This window comes from Diplotaxodon limnothrissa, linkage group LG20, assembly GCF_057381915.1.
Source record: "Diplotaxodon limnothrissa isolate DT_005_m linkage group LG20, D_limnothrissa_male_GT1.1, whole genome shotgun sequence".
Lineage (NCBI taxonomy): Eukaryota > Metazoa > Chordata > Actinopteri > Cichliformes > Cichlidae > Diplotaxodon > Diplotaxodon limnothrissa.
This window is the reverse complement of record NC_140615.1, coordinates 35397346-35420171: the sequence shown is the minus strand read 5'-3', so window position 1 is coordinate 35420171 and position 22826 is coordinate 35397346. Positions and strand designations below refer to the sequence as shown.

The following is a 22826-nucleotide window of genomic DNA, read 5'->3' as shown; positions in this document are numbered from 1 at the left end:
ACCAGATGTTTGTGAATATTCTCAGAAACAATAAAGATTTTTAGAACATTTCCTGCTCTTCGAACAGAAATCAGTGATTTCTCCACCTGACCCTTTCAGAATCAGCTGATTTGTAATCTACTGTAACTTATTCATATCTGAGCAGTGTAGCTTTTATGTCCCTGATGTCAAACATATGGTCTGGCAGCTAATGTTGGTCCTTCGAAGGGTGTTGGATGGCCTTGAAAAGAAAAAGAGTGTAAACTTTGGAGTTTTCTATTAAATAAAATAGGATCGTATAACAGGAGTAGGAACTGTTAATCTAATCTGAGCCGAAGGTCTCGGTCACCATCAGTTTTCCCAGTTTTCTTACATACCAGGTTACACCAATCCAAGTGCTGGATCAAGCATTAAACATAGTTTGGGGCTTTTTGAATCATTTTTTAATTTGTATCTCAGAAAAGACTCAAATTATGCAAAATAGTCTGCAGTTAAGTGTTTGCAGAACATAGAGAGGCTGATTGAAAGGAAGCCTGGCTCCAACAGCAGAGCTGTAATAATACAGAGAATTATACCTCCTTCAAAGGAGGAAGTCCGGCATGGATATTGGTTTTTGGTGTTCAAAATCTGGAACAAGAACAAACAAAATGTGACAGACACAAACAATCAACAAAAAGTCAACATGACTATTTAAAGTACTTTGTTTCATCTGTTTTACCAGGACGAAGAAATATTGAATTGCTTTTGAAGTAGTGCCTAAACCCGCCCTGGGAAAGAAGACACAAATTATACTGTAAATACTTTTACAGTATAACTGCGTCATTTTTACTGCTGGAATGGTTTATTCTTGCCTAACCTCAGGAAACCAGGAAAGGAGATTCACCTTTAGAAAGTTTTGTTTAAACCGTGATTGTGAAAGGGGTGAAAAAAGGCTCCATCGTTACCTGACTTGTTACTCGTGCCTACCTTTAAGTATTTGTAGGTAAACATGATTAAATTGAAATTCAGTTTAATTACGGGGCATTCACAGCCTTACTTGTGGGCCTTATTATATAGTGTTACATTTTTTTCCTTTTTGTTCATCACAACTAAAAAGGTATACTGTAATATTTCTAGCACAGTCATGAGGAAGCTGCTAACGTGAAAGATGATGACCATCAGTGCCCTCCATAATGAGGTTAAGCCACTGAAGGTCACTGCTGAAAAGGCTGGCTGTTCACAGAGTGCCGAATGGAAGCATATTGATGGAAAGTTGGGAAAAGTGTTGCAGGAAACAGTGATGTCAAGACAAGTTTATTCAAGAACGGTAGAACTTCACAAAGGGTGAAGTCGTTCCATAAAGAGCCGCCACACAGACGTCTTTAGGACAGGAAGCACACCTGTCACATTCCAGATACTCCTGAGCCTGAGACCACATCAGGAGTGTCTTGGCCTGGCCTGAGGAGAAAAAGATCTGGACTGTCCTCTTTTCATTGAAGTAAAGTTTGCACTTAATTTGGAGATCAAGATCTGGAGCTAGAATAGAGAGGCACAGACTGAAGTCTTTAATGTTTCCACAGTCTGATGGGTTGGTCTGCTTGATCGTGTGTTCTATCAAGTCCAAAGTCAACAAAGATGCTAATTTCCTTTTCCTTTTTGGGCGTAAAGCACCAAAACAGCTACCTGTGTTTGAGCGGGCAGTCAACTCACCTGCCTGACTTGAGCCCCTCAAAGAATTTGTGGAGTATTTTCAAGAAGGCGAAACATCTGACCCAAAACTACAGCCGAGCTGAACACCTCCATGTATCACCACACGGGTGCAGTGATTTGTGGTAAAGGAGCCCCAAATGCTCTGTGTGCATACACAACTGATCAGAAGTTTGACATTTCATAATGGAGATCCTTTTTTCAATGATCGTAGGAAATATCATAATTCAAGATACTAGATGTCTGAGCCATACGCGATAATCATCAAAATTTAAACAAAATAAAAGGCTTAAAATGTTTTACTGTGAGTTTACCTGTTTTAATTAAAGTATAGCTGCTTTAATGAAATGAAATGTGTTTTAATTAAAGTATTAACTACACAACTTTTTACAGTATTCTAATTTTTTGGAGAGATGCACTCTTAAAGACGAGAGCCTGAAGAAGAAGATGCTTCCTTCCTCCCCACAACCGCTCACAAGAGATGGCCGCTCCTCCCTAACCCTGAGCCGGAGGCTCCTTCCTGTTGAAAGGGAGTTTTTCCTTCCTACTGTCACCAAAGCGCTTGCTCACATCATCAGACGCTGAAAGTCAGTCAAATAGTAATTGGAGTACAGTAGAGAGGAAGCAGCAGCAGATTTAAACATCATCTGAGCAGAAATCAGCGGAAACAGGAGCAGCTTAGCCTGAAGCCTCGTTGTGTTTCTGCACATGTGGGTGGTGGTGGTGGTAGGTGGGGAGCTATTCTTCTGGATTCGTCCCAGCGGCAGGATTATTCTCTGAATTAACCCTTCAGATGTGCTGCTCCGAGTCAAACTGAGATGCTCGGAGAATTTAGATGCACATTTGATTCACAGTTTGCCAGATGTCACCAGAGTTTCTGTTTCCACGTTTTCTGCAGGTCACCTTCTGCTCATATTCATGTTTTTAAATATTGCTCACTGAGTAAAGTTCAACCTAAAATGATTTGATGGGTTTTTATATTTTTTCAACAACATATTTATATGATTAACAATCAAAACACACATTTAGGTACGTACGTATTCAGACAGTATTTGTAATTTTGGCTCTGTAGACCATCACAGTGGATTTTAAATCCATCAGTCACTGAATTACTTTAAAGCCTCTAACAAACAGGGCGGACGGTGTTCAATAATGGCTTTAATCCTCGTTCAGGAAATGCAGCAGTTTTGTTAAACCCCTGGAAATAAAGCTGGAAGTCTGCACTTCAATCACATCTCGAGTGTTTGACTTGAAACTAGAGATCCAGCCTGTTACAGAAAGCTGGTTTTCATGACTTTATCACTGAGTGAAGTTGATTTTTCGTGATCCCTGTGGAAATGACTTGTTTTCCTTTGTGTTTTCAAGCTTACATATGATTTTTCTTCACCAGCTGATCACACAGACCTACTGCCCCGGCCTCCGTCAGAGCTGGAGCTGTTCCAGCATTCATCATGTGGAATGGGAGGGTTTCCATCAGAGTGATCGTACCTGGCTTCAAGTCTCTTCTGGCACACAGACATTCATCTCAGTAAAAGGAGGAAATGTGAAGAGACTGCACTGGTTGTGATGGAAAGTGTTCATATCATTTTCACTGATGCCTACAAGAAATCGGTATTTATGTATACAGTCTCTTGGAACACGTTCCAGCTTTTACGTCAAAGTCAAATGAGAAAAGGAAGCAAATTAAAGGAACACTTTTGCATACCTGACAACATCAGGGCATGCTCCTAATGAGGCTTCAGAGGTTGGTGTGTGGGATCTCCTCCCAGATCTGGACCAGGCCTTCTCTGAGCTTCTGGACAGTCTGGATGGCACTGTCCCAGAGGTGAACTATTGGATCTAGAGGATGCCGGGGTCTCAGCCCACCCTCATGAAGTCTGTTGCTGATTGTTTTGTGAGAAACGTTCTCACCGGTGGCCTGCTGGAGGTCATTTTGTAGCTCTGGAAGTGCTCATTGTTCCTCCTTGCACAAAGGAGCAGATACTGGTCCTCCTGATAGATTAAGGGCTTTCCACAGCCCTGTCCAACTCTTCTAGAGTAACTGTCTGTCTCCTGGAATCTCCTCCATGCTCCTGAGACTGTGCCACAGCAAACCTTGTGGTAATGGGTGAAATCCTGGAGGAGTTGGACTACCTGTGCAAGGTCCAAGTATCGCTTCATGCTACCAGTAGTGACGCTGACCCTAGCCAAATGCTAAACTAGTAAAATACAGAAAAGATGAAGAGGGTAAAACCATTCCTGTTTTTGGGGTTGTGTCATTGTTGCTCCGCTGTTGTTAGTTTCATTAATGCCAAAGCAGATGAAACTAATTAACAACCCTCTGACCACATCAATATACCTGGCAGTTTAACTGACCTGATGCTAAACTCTGATTAAAAAGTGTTGCAGTGTATAACACTGACAGATGAGCACTGGTCAAATACGTTTCATCGCTCCGAAAAGAACAGAGCTGGAGACAAAGCAGTTATTTTAAGGCTGACCACTGTTACACATTATAGAACTGTCCAACAGTGCAGTCTTATTAGTCAGACACAGTAACATGAATAAGAACAATTAAAAGGTTTTTCTTTTCTTTCTTTGAGAAACCAGATGAGTCGCCCCCTGCTGGTCACGGAAAAGGAAGGCACTTCATCCATCCTTTATATCCAGTCTATGACCTTCACTAAGACGTTTTTTAAAACTTAGTTTTTGGCTGAAACGTGTTTTATAAATCAAGTTGTGAAAAAAGCGTGGTGTAAGCAGACTGATGTAGGTGTGCGGATGGCTTTACATCAGATACAGTTTCCTCTGATTATCGTCGCGGATGGGAGGTGAAACATAAACTTAAAGAAGTCCAGAGGCTTCTCTTTCCAAGCTCCTTAGACTACGATGACCTGGATGACTGAGAACCTTCACAGACACGTCGCGTTGTGAAACATGAAGGGACCTCCTGCTGGAGTCGGGCGAGGGCGTGCGCATGCCCGCCGCATGGTGCTGGCGTCGTGAGCGCGCCTCGTGCTGCTGCTGCTGATGGAGCTTCACTGAGCACAGAGAGTGGCCGCCGTGTCGAGGAGGAGGATGAAGAGTGATGAACAGAGTGTCGACCCTACATGACTGATCGGATCGCTGCACGCGCGAGGCGACCGTCGGCGTCATCAATCGGCGCGCAGAGTCCAGCTGATGTGAGGCTGAGCGCGAGCCGCAGCGGGAGACAATCAGCTGAGCGGCACCTGGACGTTGTGACGGAGGAGCTGCAGGTAAAGGGTCAGGCCAGCAGGTAGGAGCTCTGTCACCCGCCTGCGCACACGGCCCCGGCTGGCTCCCCGCCGCTCCGCCAGACTCCATTCAAAAAATCGCTGTTTTTAGTCTGCATGTCTGCGGGCTGCAGCCGAGCTGCACGAGGCGGTGCCGCGAGTCCACCTAGCCTCTCTTTAACAAATCGGGTCACAGTTCAGAGGGCGGCGGCGGGAGGAAGGCTGGGCCGGGCTCGGAGGTGTGCTCTGCAGCTGTGGCAGGTTTTTCCGCAGAGACAGAAAAATCCTGAGTGAGGCTGATTTTAACACCGAAGCCGCTGCGATGATGAGATCTGACAGCAGTGTTGTTGTTGTGGCTGCGCGTCACACCCAGCGCCACGTGCTGCCGCCGCTGCTGCTCCTGCGCGCGATGTTACATATCGGTTTGTAATTATTTATTAATAATTATCTAATGAAAGGTTGGAGGGTTTTCCCAGTTTTCCTGCTCAGGATCATAAAACACTGACTTGACGGACAGACCCAGGGTATAGTGTGTGTGTGTGAGAGTGTGTAGGTGTGTGTCTGAGTGTGTGTGTGTGTGTGTGTGTGTGTGTGTGTGGTATATGCATGTTTGTACATATATGTCGGGGTTCATCTCCTGTTTTCTCTTGAAACCAGTCCCTGTCTTAAACATACATTCTCGCGAGTAGGGGGCGACTTACCTGGTTTCAATGGAATAGAAGTCTATGAGAAAACTTCTCCACTTCCTACCTGATCTACGAGCCCAGCAAACACATTCTTGATGAGTTTATTGGCTGTATCACTAGCTTTAGGTCTTAATAAATAAAACATGATATTTGCTTTGTAAATTACAGCCCCTGAAAGGAGCTGGATGTGCTTTAAGCCATAAGGACATAAAGACAAAATCATGATAGGGCCTCGCTTTGAATATCTAAATTAAAATGTGACACACGCAAAAAACCTGAATTACTCCAAAAGTTATTTTAGTTAACCAAAACTAAATTAAAAAATAATTCTGAAGAAAATATCTTTAGTTTTATTATTTGTTACTTTGGTAAAATCTGTTGTTACACCCCGGCCTAGGCAACCGGGGTGCAACGTAGAAAAAATAAAAATAAGGGAAAAAAAAAAAAAAAAAAAAAAAACTACTACGGTTCTCCACAAAAATCCCAAAACGAAAGCATCGACACCTATTTACATCAAAGCAAAAATAAGACATTTATTTTCATCACCACACACAAGACGTCAAACTATTTACAACGGGGGGGGGGGGGGGGAAGATCGCGACCATGACACACTGAAACACAAGGTTTAAATACATAGAGGGAGCAATCAGGGAAGGGACAACAGGAGGGAAACACAGCTGGGGCAAATCAGAACTGACGAGACAAGGAAGCGTAAACTGAAAACACTGAGATAAGACAGACTTTCAAAGTAAAACAGGAAACACATTACAGTCACGCCTAAAACAAAACACTGACAACACCGAAACGTAACAGTTCCCCCCACCCAAAAATCAAACATGTAACCCCAAGTGAAATGTTTGATCAAAACAAACGAAGGCTGAAACGAAGGCAGACGAAGCTGATGGAGGCTGGAGCGGTCCCACTGACCCTCCAGCAGACGACGAAGGCTGGAGCGGTCCCACGGACCCTCCAGCGAAGGCGGATGAAGGCTGGAGCGGTCCCACGGACCCTCCAGCGACGACAAAGGCTGGGGCGGTCCCACGGACCCTCCAGCGACGACAAAGGCTGGGGCGGTCCCACGGACCCTCCCCCCCAGCGAAGGCGGATGAAGGCAGACGAAGCTGATGGAGGCTGGAGCGGTCCCACGGACCCTCCAGCAGACGACGAAGGCTGGTGCGGTCCCCCGGACCCTCCAGCAGAAGCAGATGAAGGCTGGAGCGGTCACTTGGACGCTCCAGCGAAGGCGGATGAGCAGCTCACCAGCTGCACACACGGACACGCAGCCCACCAGCTGCACACACGGACACGCAGCCCACCAGCTGCACACACGGACACGCAGCCCACCAGCTGCACACACGGACACGCAGCCCACCAGCTGCAGAAGGCTGGAGCGGTCCCTCGGATCCTCCAGCGAAGGCGGACGAAGGCTGAAGCGGTTCCTCCAACGGACCCTCCAGCGAAGACGGACGAAGGCTGATGAAGGCTGGAGCGGTCCCACTGACCCTCCAGCAGACGACGAAGGCTGGAGCGGTCCCTCGGACCCTCCAGCGGAGGCAGATGAAACTGATGGAGGCTGGAGCGGTCCCCCTGACCCTCCAGCAGACGACGAAGGCTGGAGTGGTCCCACGGACCCTCCAACGAAGGCGGATGAAGGCTGGAGCGGTCCCCGGGCCCTCCAGCGAAGACAGACGGAGGCTGAAGCGGTCCCCGGACCCTCCAGCGAAGACAGAAGGCCGAAGCTGTCCCTCCTTCGGACCCTCCAGCGATCCCGGACGAGCCCCCATATGTTACACCCCGGCCTAGGCAACCGGGGTGCAACGTAGAAAAAATAAAAATAAGGGAAAAAAAAAAAAAAAAAAAAAAAACTACTACGGTTCTCCACAAAAATCCCAAAACGAAAGCATCGACACCTATTTACATCAAAGCAAAAATAAGACATTTATTTTCATCACCACACACAAGACGTCAAACTATTTACAACGGGGGGGGGGGGGGGAAGATCGCGACCATGACACACTGAAACACAAGGTTTAAATACATAGAGGGAGCAATCAGGGAAGGGACAACAGGAGGGAAACACAGCTGGGGCAAATCAGAACTGACGAGACAAGGAAGCGTAAACTGAAAACACTGAGATAAGACAGACTTTCAAAGTAAAACAGGAAACACATTACAGTCACGCCTAAAACAAAACACTGACAACACCGAAACGTAACACTGTTATCTGCCATATATGTCTACAATACTGAGAGTCAGCTGCCATAACTCTGCAATAAATACAGTAATAATTCAAACAGAACTATATCATAAAATGTGCAAAATAAGAAAAAGTTATGAAAGCTTTAAAATAAATTTTTACGGAGTACAAACATTTGCATCTGAAATATAATGAAGTTGCAGCAGAAACCGTCCTAACACAGAAATACTTAGAAGTACATGAAAACTGCACCTCTGTAAAGTACTTTCTCCTTCATGCTCTCATCCAATGGCGTTACTAGTACTCTCTACAGTACTGCAGGTGGGCGGAGCCCCCACGGCTGTGATGGCGGTAGAACCATTATTTTGACCTCCTTCTTTCTTTTCCCTTATTTTTCCTCCCTCGGATGTGCTCCCTGTGCAGTCGCTTTGGGACACACACACACACACACACACACACACACACACACACACACACACACACACACACACACACACACACACACACACACAGACAGCTATTCTTGCTGTCCTGCCTTGTGTGAGGCTCAAAATGAGCCTTCGGGGAGCCACTGTAAGCAGGGCTGGTCCACATATAGACACAAATACTGGTTTGTCTGCCTGAACACAAATCTGTGCATCCTGAGGATGAACAAAAATGTCACCAAACTGAAGGAAAACCAAAGTCATGTCAGTTAGATGTCCTGATGTGTTCCTGGTTTGTTCAGAGTATAAATTAAAACCAAATAGACCAATCAGAGAGGAGGTAGATCCGTGCTGCAGATATTTTTTCCCAGACTCTTTATTAACGTTTATTACAAACAAGCAAAGAAACAGTGTCCTGCTTCAGTGTTGATGTAAAACTGAGATCAGAAGTCCAGCAATGAGTTCAGGAGCAGCTCGGTGACTTCATTCATCCGATGTGAGGAAAAAACTCAATGAGTGTTGAAGCAGATTAATTTAATCTGAGGAGATTTTCTCACATTAACTCAAGCGGCTCAGAAGTGGATTAGACTCCTCCTGAAGCTTAGGCACGAGCTGAAGCCCACAATGAAACAAAAACCAGAGTGAAGAAGAAAGCCTGACCTTAACACAACTGACATGCTGAGGCATGACCTGGAGAGCTCTGTTCAATTAACACATCCTAGAAATGTCGATAAACTGAAAGGAACAAATCAAAGTTTTCAGTAAACTCTAACAGAGGCTGTAGCTGCTAATGGAGCTTTATTCCTTTTAAAAAACTGTGTGTTTAGTCAGCTACAAGCTGCAACCTCCACATCAGAAACATGAACTGCAGTTCCTCGAGCAACACATGAGGCTAGCTCTAAAAGCAAATAACTCCCCATATACTGTATATAAAAGATGGACGTAGCCACCTTTGAATTACCATTAGTTCTGGAATCCGGATTTTGAAACCTCAGTGTTACTGGTTGAGATCATGTTGGTCTTTTAGGGCAGGAAGTTACCATATTTACACCACAGGGTGGAGTGAAGCTATTAGCTAAAACTAGTTAGCTTAATTAGCAAGCTGCGTCAACAAACTGTACGCGTACGATGCAGAGATAACCGTTAATTAGTTCTAATTAACCAAAAATGAAGCATAAATGCTTTGGATGAACTGTACCACACAGCAGGACACTATGTTTGTACAATAAATGCATTAAAACTGCAGTGAACAGGCTCCATGCAGCACCTCCAGCTAGCTGCAATATAGCTATGTGAACAGTGATTAGCCATGCTCCCTAGCTTAATTACACAGGTGTATGAGAGGTAAAGAAAAAAATTACACCTCTTAGAGTTGTTATAATGGGGGAAACTATTCAAATCACTGTACTGGGCCTTGATACTTTGTGCTGTTAGCACCACATAACAGGGACATGCATGTTAACATTACTGCATATACATCCAGCTCATGTAGGACTTCTAGCCTCAGCTAATGTGTAGACCTCGTCTCTGCTTCTGCCTTTAAGACACAAAATGTCAGTGAAACAAGCAAACAAACAGTAACGGAGACAACAAAGACAAAAACCGGCCTGCATGATCACGCAGCACTCCGCCCTGTTGTCCTGATTTTGTCATCACTACAGGCTCCGATGCTGAGGCATCAACATGTTGAGTCCACTCACAGGCGGCGTGACAGTGGCTGTGTTCAGCTTTTACAGATGACATTAGATCACATTTTGAGTAATCAGTGGGGAAATCCTGGTGATTCCAGCTGGCTCACTACATGTTTACGAGTTTGCAGATTGACTGTGACACCGAGTAAGCGACTTTATCTTGTTTCGTGGATGGAAAAGCGTTGCAGCAGTGTAGTGTTGTGTAGAAGTGTTGGTAGCAGGCTGAGATGTGTGCAGGACGCTTATTTCTGAGAGCAGGATAATGGGAGCTGAGGGGGACAGACTTGTTGTTTTGCTGCAGGAGCAGATGGATGTTTGTGTGTATGTGTGTGTGGTAATCGTTGGTGTGTGTTTCCTGGAGTTTGAACTCTCTTCTTCTGCTGTTTGTCTGTTTCTGTGCTCGCTCCATAAAGCAAATTAAAACTGAGAGAGAGAGAGAGAGAGAGAGAGAGGAGGATTAGAGGATTTAACGTGCTGGTCAGAGCTGAACATTAAATCTGATGAATTCAGATTTTTCTCTCAGACTCACGGCCCATGTTTACTGTATTAATGAGGACCTTCAGGCTGCATGTGGAGCCGGTCCTGCAGAACACCAAGTCTGAGTCTGATCACTCTGACGGGCGTTTGCACCTGCACAGAGGTCGGTGTGTCCACGTTCGAGTCCGGTTAGGGTCAGCTGAACCAGCCTTCAGCTGTGTGCTTGTTTTAGGAGAGCCTTGAAGCTTCTGCTGGAGACAGTCAGCAGAAAGCAGGCAGCTCGAGGCTTCTGCGTTTGTTTTTCACCGACAAGAAGCTGTCAGAGCAAAGTGATGCAGAGACTTTGCAGCATAGAGCCATAGAATAAAATTTCACCCAATTCTTTCTTGCTTTTGTTTAGATCTTTTTCTTCTTTATATATTTTGCTTTTCCTCTTTCTTAATTTTTTTTGTGGCTTCTTTCAAACTTTCTTTTGCATGTTTGTTCCTGTTTCCTTGATTTTTCTATTTTTCTTCTTTTATTGATTTTTCTTTGTATACTTTGCTTTTTAATTTCTTTACACTTGTTTTTTTCTTTTCGTTTTGCTGTTTTGCTCCTTTTTTCACTACTTTTCACTCTTTCTTTCCTCCTCTCTCTCTATTTTAGTAAAGCAGCTTATTCCGTTTCAGGCTCATGGCGGCATCGAGGGAGCCGAGGCACTCAGGCTCCTCTCTCTCTCTCTCTCTCTAGTAGCCTCCTTCAGCTCCTCTTAGGGGATCCCCTGCCACTCCCGGCTCAGCGGCAAGTGTAATCCCTCCTGAGAGTCCTAAATCAGCCGCGGGCACCCCGCGCAGGTGGCTGGAGAGAGTTATACTTGTGGTTTTATTCTTTCAGTCATTACCCAAAGTTCATGAACATGGGTCAGTGTGGAACATGAGCTGACATGACTCGCCTAACCGAGCTTCCTTTACCTTCTCTTTATTTGACCTTTAACCTTTTTATCCTGTTTAAAGTTCCTTTTTGATGCTTTGCAGTCGTTTCTGTGTGAACTGATATGTTGCTCAGAGAGATTCAATAAGATGGCCTTAGTTTATTTAAACAGGAAGTGATGTCAGATCCTCTGCTTCCTGTCCTTCCAGATGTCACCAATTCACTCGGACACCACAGATGTTTCAGATGCATAAAGCATATAGTCATGTAGAAGAGTGGTCCCCAATCCCAGGCCAGTCAGTGAATCGTTTGGTACCAGGCCGCGAGAGTTCAGGCTCGGGTGTGAAATTGATGGTTTTCAGGGTTTTTACCATCTTTACAGTTAACTCGGTTTCCCTCGGTCTTTTCCTGTGTGTTATGAATAAATCTCCTTTTTTTGGTGCCTGTACTGGTTTTATTTTGTTGTATTTATCCGCGACACCTTAAACGCCGGTCCATGAAAATATTGTCGGACATAAACTGGTCTGTGGCGCAAAAAAGGTTGGGGACCGCTAATGTAGAACATCTGCAAACATCTGGTTTGAGATTAAATGCTGTTTCGTTGATTACATTATTGATTATAATGCAAGGACACGCGGGGAGAAAGGAGCAAATGATGCAGAAGGTTACGGTGATAGGCGGGGATACGGAAACACTCATCAGCTGATCGAAGGTGCACGTAGTGTGAAAAGTGAAGGTCACGTGGAAGCGCATTGAACCTGCCTTCTTTCCAATGACCAGCAGGGGGCGACTTGTCTGGTTGTAAAAAGAAGTTTGATTGTATTGAAGTCCATGCAAAAAAGACCCTGCAGCTTCCCTGGTCTCTTTGAACTCAGTAAATTCTTTTGGTCTAGTTTATGGTCCAAGTCGCTTGTTTCAACTCTTATTTATTACGACACGAGGTTTGTGCTCTAAATTATGGTCCTCATTAATCCCAAGAAAGACAATAAGGTTTGGTATGCTTTAGGGTCAGCCGCAATGAGAGTGCAGCATTAATCACGTCCACAGTAAAAGCTGAGAAAAATTTTCAGCTTGAGGTTTTGAAGTCATGACTGTGCCTGTGTTTGTTTCTTATATTCAGTTTGTGCAGAGTGAATGTGTGCTGCAGAGTGATGGGTAACAAGTAAACTGCTCTGAATGCGATCAGGACTTCACAAACCAGAAGTCCTCGGCTGTTACTGAGCGATCTGCAGGTGTGATGGTATTCATCTCTTTGCTGTTGCTCCTTCTTCTATCCCCAGCTCACGCCTTCATCGCTGTCAGCCGCAGGCAGCAGTGAAGAACATTTCTCAGGCTTCATGTTTGTATCTGTGGCTGTTTTCCGTTTTCCTCTCTCACGTGCAGAATCTCTTGTCTTGTCTCAAGCATGGTCAGAGTAGAGGTTCTTCCTGTGTGTGGATCTGTCTTACCTGCACTGTTCTCACATGGGCAAATATCAGATGTGTTAAAGGCAGTTTAATATGTGATCATATGTCAGGTAGTCTCTAGAAGAGGTCAGGGCTGCAGTGCATGTGTGAGCCAAGAGGGGCAAGAGTTAGACCCCGTGTTTGCCCAGAAAGGTGCAGGTTTCAGTGAAGCACTCGCTTTACTACGCTGTCATTTCAACGCGTCCCCCAATTATTAATTTTAGTTGTTTCCATGTGTTTATTTTAGATTAGCATGTAGCATGTGTGAGCCAGACGGGAAGCAGAAGTTTGTCCTCCATGCTGTCCTGAAAGATGCAATAAAGCTAATTCAAACTGGATGAGCGTGTTGACAGATGGAGAGAAGAGCAGCGCCTCTTCTCCTCACTAGCCCAATTAGATTTAGCTAAACTTTGCCTTCACCAGTATCTTTAAGTTTCTGGCAGGCAACGTCTTCTACTACTACACCCACTCATGAGGACATCACCGTCATTTATCCTTAAACCCTGCCGATGTTCCAGGTGTCAAAATACCAATAAGACCCAGTGACAGTGCTGACAGACTCCACACTCAAGTCCTGTTAGGATCAGCAGAGCTCAGCCTTTCCCAAAGCTTCAGCAAGATTTAAAGAGCCTTCAAGCTTCAAGGAAACACCGTGGTGAGTCTGGTTCTCCCGGGAGCAGATGATGCAGGTTTAAAATCAAAATATTTTGGGTCAAAATGAACAGAAAGTTAATTCAGGAAGATTCAGGGCAGCAGTGCATGTGTGAGAGCAGCTTGGAGGGGCAGGAGTTTGTCCCTGAGTTTGTCAGCTTCAGCACCGAGCCCACGCGCGCTCCGGCAGTTCAATAAAGGTTATTCAAACCGGATGACAGTGCTGACAGATGGAGAGAAAAGCAGCGGCACTGAGACGGCTCTGCTGGCTTCAGTTCAACACGAAGATGTCTCAGATTTTATTGGATTTGTTTTATAGATCCGAGTCTTTTCTCGCTGACGGGAAGCAGCGTTTGGTGCAGGAATGTTTTTTTGGGAAAACAGACGCTGGATGGGATGATTTCATCCCGACAGAAACCGTCTCCTCCGTGTTTCCTTTGTCTCTCCTGTTGAACTGATCGGAGAATTGTGTGTGCACGGCGCTCTAGTTAACGCCGTCGTGTCCCTGCCTGTATCAGCATTAAAGCCATGTGATGATCTCAGAGAGCGAGGAGGTTTGGATGCTGCTCGGCTTTGTGAAGGACGCGTCCCGCAGCTCAGCCCGGCCCTCACAGAGACACAACAACACACGCGCCCTCCAGAGAATACACACATGTAGTATTGATGAAGCTGGTGCCTCTGTGCCTTTGAGCCAAACACACACTGATTCACACACTCAGCACCTGTGTGTGTGTTTCTTACAGTGCGTGTGTTTGTGTGTGTGTGTCGAGGATGAATGTAGGTCACGCTGCTGATTCTCTGCACAGCAACAATGCACAAAATCCCAACTCTGAATACTCGCAGTGGATTGGTTGAGAGATCCAGCCAGGCAGCCAATAACCTTTCAACCCCCAGGCACTGTCTGTGTGTGTGTGTTTCTGTGTGTGTGTGTGTGTGTGTGTGGATAAATTTCAGTTTAAAAACCGTGGTAGTGAGGACACCTCTGCCTGACGGGGTCAGACCTTTTTAAAGACTCTTTTCAGATTCAGAGTTAGTGTCCTGGTTTTATCCGCTGAACGATACAGCGTGGCGTTCAGGTGATGTCGCAGTGACATCGCACATACAGCAGCTCAGAGGGCGGAGCCACGGATTGACACAGAAGACCATTTACAACTCCCCGAGACCCCTGCTGTGACACACGTCCAATCAGAGAGCTCAGCCTCTGTCTCTGTGCTGCTGCTGGTGAGGTTACAGGTTGACCTGAAAGTAACACAATCACAGGTCCTGGATCAGTTTTTCAGTTTCTTGGGTCAAACGTGCTCGGAGGACGGCCTCAGATACTTTTTCTTTATCGTCACAAGTTATATATCTCTTCAGTTCAAGCTCTGTAGCAAAAAAAAGAAACAGATTTTATGTCATGAGACGTCAAGTGTGTTTTTTTATCCATTTCTCAGCAAATTGTTTGAGTCTCCTAGAAAACCCGAACATATTTGGTGAAGTTTGGTTTTAGTCATTGCTAACTTGTCTCGCTTGTACAACTCATCACTGCTTCAGTTTACTGAATTCTCAGAACACAATAAAGCAGTGTATGCACAGCGTCAATGTCACCCTGCCGTGACTGCCTGATGCTGACCGAGGCCGGGTGGGCTGTTGGCAGGCTGCGTGTCCCAGCTGTTCCTGCAGACTTGCATGGACCAGGAGCACCACCTCTGATCTGATTACTCGTGGTGCAAATCTGACTCGACAGAGATGAAATGCTCCAAGCTGTATTTGTGCCATTCTTGCAGCAGCACCCCGCCCTGTGGCCCTGTCAGAAGGACGGTGCAGGCGTTCGTAGATCAGAAGCATATTAAATCTCTTCCTTGGCCAGTGTGAACGCCTGGGACTCTCCCGGTCAGCATGTTCATTCCAGCAATTCCTCAACTACAGATCTGGACAGTTACATTTTTTCATTGCATACTTCATATTTAGCATCCTCTTTATACACATATTATAGTGTTGGTCTATAAAATCCAAGCTAAGCTAATTAAATCTGCAGCATGCTGGTCCGGTGGTTAGCGCTAGCACCTCACACCACGAAGGTCCTGAGTTCGAATCCAGGCTAGACTTTTTTTGCATGCAGCTTCTTTTCTGTGAACTCTGGCGTCCTCCTGGAGTTCAAAGACGTACATGGCGTTACGTTCATTTGTGCTTCTAAATTGAACATTGGCGTGAACAGCGACCTGTCTGCGGGATGTACCCGGCTTCTCAATCTATGATAGCTGTGATAGGCTTATCTCTGCTGTAACATTGGACATTTTAACCTGGGACCCTAAGACAACTTATTTGGTTTTGGAGTCTGCCTCAAGCGGCCAAAGGCGGAACTGCAGTTTTTGGTACTCGGGCATTAGCTACTAAAGGGGGGCTAGATGGGTCCAAATCAATTACTCCAAATATCTATACTATTGATACCAACGCTGGTATTGATATTGGATTGATAGTAGTGAGATATGATCGATATTTTGTTTCTATCCTTGAAGTTCAGATGTAGCCACTGAATTGTGTTAAATAAATATAAATAAAATAAAATATACCTCAAACATACACTATGAAAAATGGAATTTGGAGAAAATTAGTTTTATAAAATCACACTTTTATCTATTCTGATATCAGAGCAGATTCATCTGAAGAAACAAAAACAACACACACACACTGAAGTACACTGGTCTGCTGTTTTATCTGCAGTTTCATATCTCATCTAAACATCAGCTGTTTGAAGTTCTCTCTCTCTCCCTCTGGGTCAGAGTCTCTCGCCCGCTCTTATTTTCTACCCCCGGCGGTGTCAGACACAACAAAACAGAGACCCTCGTGGGGAAAAAAGATGAGGGTCGCGTCCTGTCACCAGTGTGCAGTGTGTGTGCATTTCCAGCAGGGGGCAGCGGCTGCATCACCTCGCCCTCTCTGACCCCAGTTAGTGCAGGGAGCCTCAGGTGTGTTATGGGAAATGTAGTACTATGATGACCTGACCTTCACAGACAGAAATGTAGCGCTCAAAGCAAATGAGGTCCATCTGCTTCATGCAGGAGACACTAAAGCTGTGCAAAGAGTTTATAAATAAAAATGCTTTTAAATACCAAAAACCACAGAGTGACACTGATTACAGCATTTCTACAGTTAGTGTGAGGTCACGGCTCCTCCTTCCCACAGCATCTGCATGTGTGCCCTCTGTACCCTCTGTGTGAATCCAGTTTCTCATCCACGTTCTGTATTTAGACGCTCAAAGTATTTGAAATCTCCGCAGTGAAGCCGGTGTTTATCTCTCTCTGTCTCTGTGTTTAATGAATACTCTCTCTGCTCCTGAATTAGAAGCCGGCTCTCAGCAGCTGCCCTGATTGGTCGGTGCCAAATTCCACTGTGTTGATTCTCCAATGGACCAACTTAACCACAGCTCCCCATAAACCACCTTTATCCAACAGTGTCATCTGACTTTTCCTGTTAGAAACATGCTCAGTTCAACTTTGACAGACCGTCGAAAAGCAATAATACAATTCAGTGTAACGCTTAAGATTCTTCTACAGGAAGCAAAAAGTTGCTTACTTGTTTTTATCTCATCATTAACAGCAATAAAAAGCATCAGGTTAGAGTGGCAGGGGTGTTAAAATTGGGGAGGGAAAAAATAATTTTGTGGTTAAAGTCAAGAAAAATCAGTAGAAAACCGTCTAATGTCAGTCAGTGGTGTTCTTCACTCTCAGTGGTAGTTGCTCAAGTTGCTGACCTGAAAGTTAAGATGTTTACCTCAAGTCCCGCCCACTTTGTGTTGTTATTTCACCAACAGTTGCTTAAAGTGGCCAAATATTGTTTACTTTCTCACTGCCATGTTGCTCCGAATCACCTCCATTGTGCTAGTTAGTCAACATCAGCTAGCTTAGCTCTGTCAGCCACACTATAAACAGAGTTTACTAAGAGTGTGGCTAAACTATCTCTGACTGTTTGGCTCAACAAAGCAACGTGATTTCCCAGCAGGGGTGAAGGGGATTGGCCACCTCTGGTCCACATGAGCCTAGATCTGCTAAATTATTTTGATCCCTGGGGGGACTAAAGATGTACCCCCAGTCCTGGTTTTTAGAGCTGCTTGAAACAGTCTACAGAGCAAAGAACAGTTAAGGGCCCCTTTATACCCACCGAGTGGTGAACAGCACCTTACGACAAAGGTTATTCCAAAGTGACGCCATATTCACTGAAATAAGAGACTTAGAGCTTTTTATTGTCATTGTCATTATTTGTATCTTAATTGCCCCTTGGGGATAAATAAAGTGTCTCTGATTCTGATTGTGCAGTTTCTTGCACAGCAAATTTGGGTAAAAACTCGAGGAAAAAGGGGGTTCCCATACCGGGAGTCGAACCCGGGCCGCCTGGGTGAAAACCAGGAATCCTAACCGCTAGACCATATGGGACAAGCTGCAGTTTGTGCAACAATACTTGCCAACACTTATTTGTTGTGTGAGATATTTTCTAAGCGGTGACACCTAACATCCAGGAGAATCTAACGGCAAACGAGATGATACTGGGAAATCATCTGATTTGTCATTAAGCCACTAAGCACCAGTGTTTCAGTGTGAAAACTACTGTCAACCAAACAAAAGAGAAATTGACTCACTTCGAGAATCAGTAGACTTACAAAAGATCCTGGACATACTTGTGCTGCGTGACTTGCCTGATTGGTGACATCGAATTCCCTCCAAAGGTGAGATCTACAGCTTCGTCTTGTTGGGCTGACAGAGAGGAGCAGACGCACTCCTGTATGAACGAATGAATCCTAAATAAGCAAATGAAAAGTCCAAATAATCTATTAATAAGGTGCCGATTTACAAGCACAAATCCAGCCAGTTCATTTCAATAATCACCAATAATCTACCATAAGCAGCTCAGATTTGTTAGTTAAAAAACAAAAAGGCCTGATGAAGGAGCAAGAAACTAAAATAACATAATATAAACATGTTTTCTCTCTGAAAGCTTCAATCAATGGGAGGTAGCTGAAGGAGAACCAGTTTCTTCTGTTAGAAGTGCTAACCATTCTGATATTAAAAGGCACTGTGGGTTTTTCATAAAGGTTTCCTGATTAAAAGCAAGTCTGCCATAAAAACCTGAAATCTGTGTTTAACAGCTGACCCGAGACTTTTTACTGCAGGACTCTGAACGAGTTAGCGTGTTATTAATACAACTCCACGTGTATAAATGTAGCTCTGGTTTTCTTTTTCTTTTTCTCCTGCATGCTGTGGGCAACACACGAGGAGAGCTGACACAGATTCAGACGTCATTTTAACAGGTTTAAGTCATGCTAATTGCTGCATTTGGACAGACATGTCAATATGTTATGTAACAGACCAGTGCTAGAGCAGATTTATGATGTTGCAGAGCCCTGTGTGCATGTGTGTGTGTGTGTGTGTGTGTGTGTGTGTGTGTGTGTGTGCGCACTGCTAAGTAGAGACTCTGCAGTTCTCATTATGGACCGATCTCTGTGAATCACCCTGTAAACATCAAACTTGCTGTGAGTAATAAGTAATAAGTATTCATGGCACATGTGCAGTTACTGGGGAACTAATTGTTTATTAAAACCTAACAAAAGTCATTTCACAAAGATGGCTGTTAATCTGTTTCTTAAGATTTTGCTGTTTTTTAGCAGCTGTTAAACTTGTTAGTGAACGTTAAAGCATCAACTGCTGGCCTGAAACAGCTGAAGCATGTTTTTCCAATCAGTGTTAACTCTAACTCTGCACCACCGTCCTTCACTTTTAGATTTCAGCCTGCTGTAGAATCACGTTTGATCATTTGATAAAGCCTTTGACATGTTTCATGTTTTTTTTAATCAGGCAGCTTGAGTGAGATTAAAACCTTCGGGAACAATGAACAGAAAAACAGCAGAAGAACACAATAACCAGAGAGGTCATAAAAAACAGATGCAAATATCGTTAAAATCATTTAATTAATCTCCTTGAACTCCAGGGGGAGTGCAGATCTGCAGTTTGAGGGCGGTAAAAATAAAAGGAGCTGCTTTTCTTCACTTGTGCCGCTGATGCCTTTGCCAAACAAGGAATAGCACACCCACATGTGAGACAAGACGCTGGTGTATGAATGCAGGAAGCAGCGATATCCTCCATCTGTGTGGTGGGTTGTTGTCCCTGATGCTTAAAAGCTGTCAGGTCATTCGATTCAGTACATTTTCCTTCTTCTGTATTTGCCCCATTCATGGAAATATCTCTTCAAAGTCTGATTGCTCCTGATGATATAGAGGTTTTATGCTAAAATCAGGGTTTTCTTATTAATCAACCAGATTGTAAAGTATCAACTAACAGGTGGCTTCAAAGCAGGACTGCAGAACAAACACACAGTAGCAATGTGTGTCTTTTATATTTTCTGTGATCCAGGAAGATTAATGTAAAAAGAAATCATGCCTTGTATGCAGGGCCGGCCCGTGGCATAGGCCGTATAGGCAAATGCTAAGGGCGCCGTCCATCAGGGGGCGCCACGCCAGTGCCACAAATGTTGAAAAAAAAAAAAAGTTGGTACTATTATTTCTAAATACAAAAAATAATCCCACGTTAATTAAAATGCAAAGTAAAGCTTATTTAATAGAAATATTATTTGTTACAACATTACACTACACTGCTGATGTAGGGGGGCGCCACCTAAAATCTTGCCTAGGGCGCCAGATTGGTTAGGGCCGTTTCTGCTTGTATGGATGTTATGAAGGCAAAAATTATCCATAGACGGCAAAATATTTTTTGCAGTAGGATCTAAACTACAGGACTGACTCACTTTTGAGGTCAGCCTCAAGTGGCCGTTACAGGAACTGCAGTTTTTGGCACTTGCAGCTTTACCTTAAGTTATTTGAATTATCTGATAGAGTCTGCTTGCTTTTAATGTGAAGTAAATATCTTTTACATCATTTACTAGCTTGATTTCTTGGCTGGGTGTGAGTTGCTGCACAGACTTGCTGATTCATGGCTTCAGATCTTCTCAGTCTGACAGACAGATTGAAAGTACAGCATCACCTCTCAGCTTTGATGGCTGCTCTTGATGTCATGTTTTACAGTTTAAATACTGGGCAGTACTTCAGTCAGCGACCCTTGTTTGTGGCTGTGCTCATAAATACTTTAACCAGTGTAACCAGTAAGCACAGTAGAGCCAGTTTGTGTGGCTTCTGGGCTGTTTATGTATGAATAATGAGAGTGTGCTGAGGCACCGGCTCCAGACAGGCGCTTGGTGGGAAAAATGGGAAAATCTGTGTATGAGAGAAAAGCCGACCTGCAGGAAGTCTGTAAGTACACATCAGGAGGTTTTTATTTCCCAGAATTCCCTGCTTCTGTCCTGCTGAGCTGGAGAATGTGAGAACAGACAGTTACAGGAGGAGTCTCAGTGTTTGTCTGTCTGAGTGTGAGAATGCCAGTGATTTATGTGTTTGTGTGTGCCTTTTGTTCTGCTAATGTTGGTGGGGGTGGGCACAGCGCTATCAAAACAGCTGGAAGCAAAGAAACAGTTTTCTGATGAGCATCAGCTCTTTGTCCTCTTAATTCATTTATTTTAATTCAATAAAAAAGTCTCACACATGTCCAGCAATCAATACACAAAATAGGATTTCATCACATGAAGAAATTGTAGAAAAATGTAAAAATAAAGTAACAATTTGACAAAGAAGTTCAAATTTTATTTATTTACTTTTTTAAATAAAATAAATCTTTTTTATTTGTCATCATCACAGCTTTTTTTTAGGATCTTCACACTTGTAGTTATTTAATTTTTTATGTAATTTTTTTATTTTTTTATGTAATTAAAGTTAAGTTTTATGTAATTCAGTTTTTTCACCATAATTTTTCAACGTTTATAATATAAAGTATCAATGAAAATGACATAAATTTTCATATTACTTTTATTTTTAATGAAAGATTTTTTTTTGTCATGAGCGTTTTTCATAAATAAACCTGAATATAGAAAAGATTAATAAAAAATAAACTGTCCAAATGTCAGTAATAGATTTTATATTTTATGTTGATTAAGTTTTTATTGACACATCTGTTAATTTCTGATGTTTCTGTGTTTCTGGGGCAGAAATCGATCTTTGAGTTTTGGCAGATCTCACAATCTCAAAATACAGTCCTCCAGCTTCCCGTCTTTAATGAAAATAGACCCACATTAGAATCAGAAAACCTTCATGAGGCAGAAAAGAAACCTTCAATCTGCTGCACTTCATCAGGATGTTGCCACTTTCAAAATAAGAGCAGCAGGACAGAGTCAGGAACAGCAGGAGAAAAAATGGAGCTCGTATGAGAATAAAATAAATGTAACGTGAACAAATGTTTTTATTTCTTTTTATTTATATCATTTATTTTGTCTAAAGATAACAGACAACTTACCAAACAACCAACTTTAACTTGTATCTTTAGGCACTTACTGGCGGTCTGACAGGTATAAAATTATATTTTTGTAACAACAAGGTGACTCCAAACAGCTATTAGCTGAAAACTTTGCAGTGTCCTCAAAAGATTTCAAATCGTCGGCAGTGTGTACAGAGGAGGTCAGCAGAAAATTACATTCAGAGTTTGATCCACCGTGCAATACCATTTGGAAAGCATCTGAATAGCAACAGCTCCATTTTTCAGCATGCGAGTGATCCGAGACACATCGACAATCAGTCATGGATTGGCCTCACCAGAGCTCAGACATCAACACTACTGAAGCAGTGTGGAGTCATCTGGACACCAGAACAACAGGCAGACAACATCCAGAGAAGAGCTTTGAATGTCCTTCAAGAAGCCCGGGGAAATAGTTCTTAAAACTACTTAAAGAAAATACAGGAAAGCTGCGTATGAGAGTTCAAGAATAAAGGAATAAATAAATAAATAAAAAAATGCCACATACTTGCTTCAAACTCAGTAGAATTGTACAAACCCTGTTTTAGCTTTACACTGTGCTTTAGTTTATGTTTGGTTATGTTTCAGTAAATCCCCGGGTCTCATTTCAGTAAGATTTTAAGATCCTCCATCATCTCTGCTAAACTTTAAAACACTCATTTGAAAGCTTAAGATTAGTATCATCAGTAAAACTGATCAACCACCCCAGGCAACAAGGTTTGCACCTGGTGGCGACCGAATTTTTATCTGCCGTTAAATGTGTTAAAACCTTTCTGACAAAACTGGTCACCATTCTTACCATGAGATAAACCAGTGCCCGAAACATCTGAGTCCACATGGAGTCATATTCATGCTGTGTATGAAATTTAAGCGTATTTGTTGTTGATCAGGATTCCCAGAGGGATCCAAACACCCTTCCAATCAAAAGTAGGGTTAAGCTTCAGGATACCTGTCTGCCAGACTGACTCTAGTGGGAGTGGGAGGTATGTTTCATTCAGAACATGCCAATGTAACTGGGAGATGTTTCCCCTGTTCCAGACACCTTAAGTAAGTGTGGTGTTAGCAGGGTTCAGAATTTGGG

At 43.6% G+C, this 22826-nt stretch overlaps 1 non-coding gene across 1 annotated transcript; it reads right to left on the bottom strand.

Annotated features, from left to right (window-relative positions):
* Positions 1–17719: 17719 nt before the first annotated feature.
* trnae-uuc (transfer RNA glutamic acid (anticodon UUC)) lies at positions 17720–17791 on the bottom strand. The gene has a single exon. It is a non-coding gene; the product is annotated as a tRNA-Glu (tRNA).
* Positions 17792–22826: the final 5035 nt, after the last annotated feature.